Source organism: Phyllobates terribilis, unplaced genomic scaffold (assembly GCF_046119375.1).
Source record: "Phyllobates terribilis strain yellow unplaced genomic scaffold, ASM4611937v1 Scaffold_5110__1_contigs__length_54352, whole genome shotgun sequence".
In the NCBI taxonomy this organism is placed as follows: Eukaryota; Metazoa; Chordata; class Amphibia; order Anura; family Dendrobatidae; genus Phyllobates; species Phyllobates terribilis.
This window is the reverse complement of record NW_027367858.1, coordinates 28,801-36,877: the sequence shown is the minus strand read 5'-3', so window position 1 is coordinate 36,877 and position 8,077 is coordinate 28,801.

Below are 8,077 nucleotides of genomic sequence, written 5' to 3'. Positions count from 1 at the left end.
ACCCTAAAATACAAATCTCATCACTCACAACAAAAACTCATGAGCTTGTAGAGACGTGAATCACGGGAAATTTTGTGAAAGAAAATCATGAACCGTCAGTATAAAATTCATGAACCTTCAATATAATTTTATGAACCTTCAATACAATTTTGTGAATTTTCAATATAATTTTATGAACCTGAATTAGTAAACTAATAACCCACAAAAAAATCATAAATTTCTAAATAGCTGAGTAAGTCCAAAAGAAAAAACTCAACTCGAAAAAAATTAATAGACATCTAAAAGGAAATTCATGATCAGAACGACGCAAACCTTCATTTAAATTTTATGAAATTTTTTGATGAACCTTCAATTTGAAATTTATGAACCCACAATATAAATTCATGAACCTACACTACAAAATTTCAAATACGCTCTTGAACTTACCAATAAATATTCATGAACCTTGAATGTTAAATTTTGTGGAATTTTTTTTGAATCTTCGATATAACATTTATGAGCCTGCAATATAAGTTCATGAACCTAGAACATAAAATTCATGAACATATAATATAAAACTCATTAGCCTTTAAAAAACTCATTACTACCACAAATGTTTGAATCTTACATAGGCTATGAAATTAATGAACCGTCATCGTGAAATTTATGAACCTTTAATATAAATTGATGAACCTTCAATATAAATTGATGAACCTAAAATATAAATTTATGAAATTTTGTGATCCATAGCAAAATAAATTTGATAGAGTCACAAATTCTCATAAATTTATAAATAGGAGAGTTGGCCTATTATAGAAACCTCGTGAACTCAATGGAATTTTGTGAAAGAAATTCATGTACCTCCAATATAAATTTATGAACCCTTAATAGAAATTTATGTACCGCCAATACAAATTTATGAATCTTTAATAGAAATTTATGTAACGTCAATATAAATTTAGGAACATTTAATAGAAATATGTACCGCCAATACAAATTTATGAACCTTTAATAGAAATTTATATACCGTCAGTATAAAATTTGTTAACCTAAAATATTAAGCTCGTAACCTATTATAAAATTCTACAAGAGAATCTCATGAATTGTAAATGGGTGAGTAATGCTATAAAGAAAAACTTATGAACTTACTATAGGAAATTCATGGACCTGAAAAAAAAATCAGAAATATCCAAATAATCACGAGCTAAAAAGGACGTGAATCTCCAATGAATTTTTATTTAAGAAAATTTATGTACCTTATATACTAAACTTAATAAACTTCGATATAGATTCAAGAACCTTAAATATAAAACAACAACAAAAATTATAGAATTTGAAAATCTCATAATTTCTAAATAGGTGAGTGAATTTATAAGACAAAACTCATGTTCTGATTATAAAATAAACGACCGTGGAAAAATATATCATGAATATAAAAATATAAAACTCATGAGCTTGAAGATACATGAATCTCAAATGGAATTTTTTTAAAGATATTCATGAACCGTCAATATAATTTAATGATACTTTAATAGAAATTTATGTACCGTTAATATAAAATTTAAGAACTGTCAATATATCATTTATGAACAAAAAATATAAAGGTCGTATCCCATAAAAAATTCTAAAAGAGTTGTAAAATCTCATGAATTAGTAAATAGGTGAGTGATGATGTAACATCTCCAGCCTAGCCGCTACCCCGCATGTGCCGGACCTAGCGTTGAAGGCATCAGGGATGCATCTCATGTAGATCAATCCATCTCCTCCTTATAAATAATGGCAGGGAGTTTGTTTCCAGGGAGAATCGAACACCTGACCTTTTGCATATTCTCCTTACATGGAGAGATATGTCATCAGTTGATCTACAGCTCAATTGGTGACATATCTCTCCAATTAAGGAGGATATGTTAAAGGTCAGAAGTTTGATTCTCCCTCACAACAACCTCCCTGCCTTTATTTATAAGGAGGAGATCGGTTGGGCTCCATGGGTTGCAGCCTTGATGCCTCTAGTGCTAGGTCCGGCCTAGGATAGGACAGCGGCTAGGCTGGAGATGTTAGAAAAAAAAATGCACTGGTTACATATCTCTCCAAGTAAGGAGGATATGTTAAAGGTCATGGGTAAGATTTCCCCCAGAAACAACCTCCCTGCCTTGGAGAGATATGTCACCAACCGATATGCAGTTTAATTGGTGACATATCTCTCCAAGTAAGGAGGATATGATAAAGGTCAGGGGTTCGATTCCCCCTGGCAACAACCTCCATGCCTTTATTTATAAAGAGGAGATGGGTTGGGCTGCATGGGCTGCAATCCTGATGCCTTCAGCGCTAGGTTCGGCCCAGGAAGGGGCAGCGGCTAGGCTAGAGATGTTACAGATGCTATAAAACAAAACTCATAAACTTACTATGGGAAATTCATAGACCTGAAAATTTTTCTTTAACATCCAAAAAGAATCACGAGCTAAAAAAGACGCGAATCAAAAACAAAACTCATGCAATGGAATTTTGTGAAAGAAATTTATGAACCACAAATATAAATTTCTAAACCATTAACAGAAATTCATGTACGGCCAAAATAAATTTATGAACCATTAATAGAAATTTTTGTACCACCAGTATAAATTTATGATTCTTTTATAGAAATCTATGTACCACCAATATAAATTTATGAACCTTTTTATAGAAATTTATGTATCGCCAATATAAAATTTTGAACCATATAAAGCTCATATAGCATAACAAAATTCTAAAAGAGTTGTAAAACTCATGAATTAGTAAATAGGTGAGTGATGCTATAAAACAAAACTCATGAACTTACTATGGTAAATTCATGGACTTGAAAAAATATCTTAAACATCCAAAAACATCACGGGCTAAAAAAGCTATGAATAAAAAAAAACTCATGAGATTGAAGATACATGAATCTCCAATGGAATTTTGTGAAAGAAATTCATGAATCGCAAATATAAAATTTTGAACATTTGTTCGAAATTCATGTACTACCAATATAAATTTATGAACGTTTAATAGAAATATATGTACCGCCAATATAAATTTCTGAACCTTTAATAGAAATACATGTACCGCCAATATAAATTTATGAAACATATAAAGCTCGTATCCCCTAACAAAATTCTAACAGAGTTGTAAAATATCATGAATTCGTAAATAGGTGAATGGTGTTATAAAACAAAACTCGTGAACTTACGTGAAAAAATATCTTAAACATCAAAAAAATCACAAGCTTAAAAATACGTGAATCAAAAAGAAAACTCATGAGATTGAAGATACGTGAATCTCCAATGCAATTTTGTGAAAGAAATTCATGAACCGCAAATACAAATTTATGGACCTTGAATATAGATTTATGAACCATGGACTGAATTGAAAAAACTTATAAATTTGTCGTATAAATTTTATTACATAAAACTTACAAACCTTCAATAAAAATTTATGAACCTTCAATAAAAATTTATGAACAATCAATATAAATTTATGAATCTTCAATATAAATTTATGATTTTATTACAGAATTTAGATCTAAAATTTTTCATAATCGAACTCTAGATTTGTAATTTTCATCTAGATCTAAAAATTTTCGTAATAGAATTTTAGATTAATGAATTTTATTACAGAAAATTTACGAACCTTCAATACAAATTTGTGAACCTTCAATACAAACTTATGAACCTTCATTATAAAATTATGAAACATGGACTGAAATAAAAAAAAACTTAGGAATTGGCATTATAAATTTATTAAAGAAAATTTATTAACGTATAAGGGTTTGCTTGGTAAAGTGTTGATCAAGACTTTTTTCTAAAAAAATATTTATTGTTTAATTTTCTTTTTTAAATTATTTGACATCATTTTCCGTGATAGAAAATATTTTTTACGAAAAAAACGTGAAATGACTTTATAATGTCTTTATAAAGACATTACCAAACAAACCCTAATATAAATTCATAAAACCATAATATAAAATACATGCACCTATAATATAAAACTAATCAACCTTGAAAATTCTCTTGAATTTGCTATAAAATATTCATAAATTAGTGTGAGTTTTACACACTTATGTATATTCAATACACGAATAGCTAGAAAGCTAGTGTGTAAGCATTGTATCTAGCGACACTGATATAAGAATGAAACGCTGCTGGAGATAGAGTAGCTTAGATCTGCTAACACTTATTAAAGAGTAGCGTGACCAACCAGCTTTAATGTTTTAAAGATGCGGAAGTTGAAAACACTTGAAAGCTAGTCTAATCTCCAAAGTAAACACATCAAGCTATTTTGAAAGTGTGTTAGAGTCGCGGAAAGGGTGATTATCCACAATATTTGAACTTAGAATTGTTAGATAGTAAGTTCAGCTCAATGTGCAAAGATTTTTCCCAAGGTGAGAACCCTAGGCTTCTACCAAGCCCGGGATAAAACTCACCACTAATTAGATTATATTAATCAAGAGAAATTATAACACTCGTAACTCTCTTACTCAATACAATCTACGTTCAACTCAATATAAGTAATCCTTTCTGCTCTCAAGGTGTGTAGACGAACTCACTAACCTCCCGTGACCTTGGCTAAGAGTAGCTTTCCTCTAGCTATGACTCTTATCAATTCGCTCTTGATTTCTCCTCTCACAAGTGAGGGTTTCCCTACACACTCAGTTGTACTAACTTTCTCTCCAAAGCTTTCTAGACCTCTTGTGTTTCTCTCTGGGTTGCTCGCTTAGCTCAGCTCGTGAGTTCGTGCACTACATTCACCTATTGCACCTATTTAAAGAATTCCTAAACTTATCCCCCAAGTAAAGAAAAACCTATAACAAAATGCAATGAAGAATGACACGCTGGTAATATGTGTGATCGATCGTCCCTGGAACACCACTTGATTCCACGCGCTTTGCTCTTCTCTTGAACAACAACTTTGTCCACGCTGACCATCTTGTCCACACCAATAGCGCGCCTCTAATTTGTCCAGCTTGGCAATCCCCGTTCATCACTATCCATAGGTAGAAATCACACATTCTCCTATCCTTAGCTTCTCTTCATTCCCTTTACTGCGCTCGAATCTTATACACGCTAGTGCAGGATTCCATTGTAGGACACTCTTCACACATTGGATTCATTTGCATTCTTCACTCTGAGTTTGAAGCTCAATCCAGTAGCTCGCTGCGACTCTCTTCTATTTAGCTAGTCCTTCGGTCTTCAGAACTCAACACCTAGGCTTTTATTTCTTCACTCTTTATTCATCACTGCCTTTGCGAGACTCGCTTTCCCCGCTAGGCTCAAAGCTTGTCCACTTGTGTCAAAGATATTCTCCTAACTCCTCGAGTTGTTCCTGTAAAGCTTATATATCATACAGAAAATACATCAAATGTTGTATTTATCATCATCATAACAAGCGGAACATTTAAGCTACTCAAGCTTAAACTAACAATTTCCCCCTTTACGATGATGAAAAACACTTAAACAGTGTAAACACATAATATTTCAAAAACGTACCCAATTAAGCTTAAGATATTAAATGAAGTTTAAAATGATACTTAACAGATTTAACAAATCTGCTCAAATCTTGATAAAAGCACTTTAGCAAGTATACCTTTATTCCCCCCTTAGACCAAGCTGGTCTAAATTCTTTCCAATTAGTCGAAAAAGATATGTACCTGTTTTACTTCTCCCTTTTGACATCATCAAATATGCTAGATAATTGTTTTAAACGAAACTACTAGTGGGAAAGGGAAACAAACTAACTCAGTAATCAACCAAATCAAGTCATTCTGCACAGAATAGAAAGGTGTAACCATGTAGAACAACACAAGTTTATAGAAGCAAATAAAGCATCCTGTTATAGAAAAATAAGACCTTACACCTTTGTGGATGGGGAGTTCCTAAGTGATTAATAGTTAAGAAAATATCATGCAAAAACAACACAAAAAGGTGCAAAGTAAACACAAATAGTGACACCCTAAGCATCACACTAACGAGCAAGAGACACCAAGGTTTGAAGAATAGTTGCGGTGTTCCTCCTGCCGCTCGGCCATCAACTGAAGTTGTGTTGTAATCTATATGAGTCGCTTTTCGACTGTTGTAGATAGAATTTGAATAGTAGATACCAATGAAGATTAAGACTTGCTGGCGGCGATTGTGGAGACTTCCTTAGACTAGGTATGAGAAGTGATGGATGCTGGAGTGAGTGACCTGGGAGGTCTGGAGACTAGCTCGGAAACCTTTTCCATCATAAGTACATCACTGAAGTGGGTCTCAGATATTTGCTTGTACAGACCTTCAACCTTCAACATACGAGCGATAATATGAGGGAAAGGTAAGGAGTTGTCGTGATGTGCTCTGTTGACAACCATGTGTGAGAACATGAGCCGTGTAGTGTTGATCAGCTCTCCATTCAAGCACTGAGCCATTATGCAATAGTCTGAAATGGTCACAAGGTCGAGATTAGTGTTGCGAGGCGTGATATTCTTGATGATTAAGTGATAGAGGAGTCGCTTTGACACTGAGAGATGATGAGTCTTCATCGTTGTGGGCACATTCTTTCCAAACACTGCCTCTTTGATTGTTGTGGAACCGGTTGAATAATTTTTTTTGTATAAGCGACCAAATCCCACCAAAGAGCTGTCAGGACCAAGCTCTTGACCTATAGCCTTTCCTACGTCTTTCACCTTGAAACTTTATTCAGCATTATTTAACCACATAAAATTGATTGTAGACGGTTCACCAAAAGAAGAAGAGGAACTGGAAAAGCAAGAATAAAACTGTCTAACGAGATCAAGATCCGCTTTACTAACCTCTGTCTCAATCTTATCCCAGTTTTGCATCTTGAGCATGTAGCAAAACATGTTTGAACCAGGTGCATCTTCTATAGCTTTCATAATTTCCTCACGCACTATCAGGGGAGCAAGTATGTCTCGCTTGGTGATGCCAAGGGAAATAGGAGGGAAGTCTATGTGAACTGCCTTAGGCTCTTTCTTAGCCTTCTTGTTTGCTTTACCAAGTGACACATGGCCTGCAAAATACTCGTTGTAACGGCTAAAAGATATTCACTTGCATCGACTTAGATGCGCTGTGAAGTTAAGTATGACTTTTCTGAATCCATTTAATTTGGATCACTGAGCCACGTAGCCTTGCTGAATCTATTTATACTAGATCACTGGGCTACTTGTCTAGACCTCACTTTTCAGAGCCGAAATAGATTACCTTCCTCATTAATCAACCTTCATCGTTAATCAAACCCAAAAGTGATTGTGACTGCCTTTGAAGCAACTCTTGCACAAGCGCTTGATCATGCTTAGGAGTGTAAAGCAAGTGTATATATGCACACAATATATCATTTTATCACGTAAATGATTAACGGGAAATGCACATTTCATAATTAGGGACATAACACATTTGACACTCAGCAGATAATGAACATATAACGTATGCGCATAAGAGGGATACTAGCTTTTACCCAAAATGAATAGTTCATATTGTGGAGTTTTATCAAGGGAATAAAGAAGCGATCCATTAATGTAAGGCAAGGGACACCATAGGAATGGATCATTTCTTAGGCATGTAATAAGGAAAGAAGACGATCACCATTCTCTATTTGTGGCACATAAGAAGAGCATGCAGTTTGCCAAGACTATAAACAATAACTTTCATACAATATACTACCTTAACTAGACTAGCTTGTGAAATGATAAGCATGAAAATCAAGCAAGCAAGCAACACAATCCAACTAAAGTTCTCAGAGTAGAATTAAAAAGCATAATTCATAGTCAAAGTATAGGAAAAACTCACTATGCATCTCTTGATTCAGCTAATATAGTAAGAAAGAAAACCCGCAGAAGCTTAAGGATCAGAAAGATATCCATGAAAAGCACCTTAGAGAGATATATTATAGTTTTTCTCTTCTGGAAGTATTAGTTATAGTTCAACGAGTTGAATAGTAAAATCGCTTGAAGTCTTCAGACACTCGTTTGAACTATCTGAGTCTCGCTTTGAAATAATAAATGCAACTTATAATCACTGACTTTCTTTGCATAAAGCTACTACTATACCACATTATGTACACCTACTGTAAAATAAGAGTGAAAGACATGTGT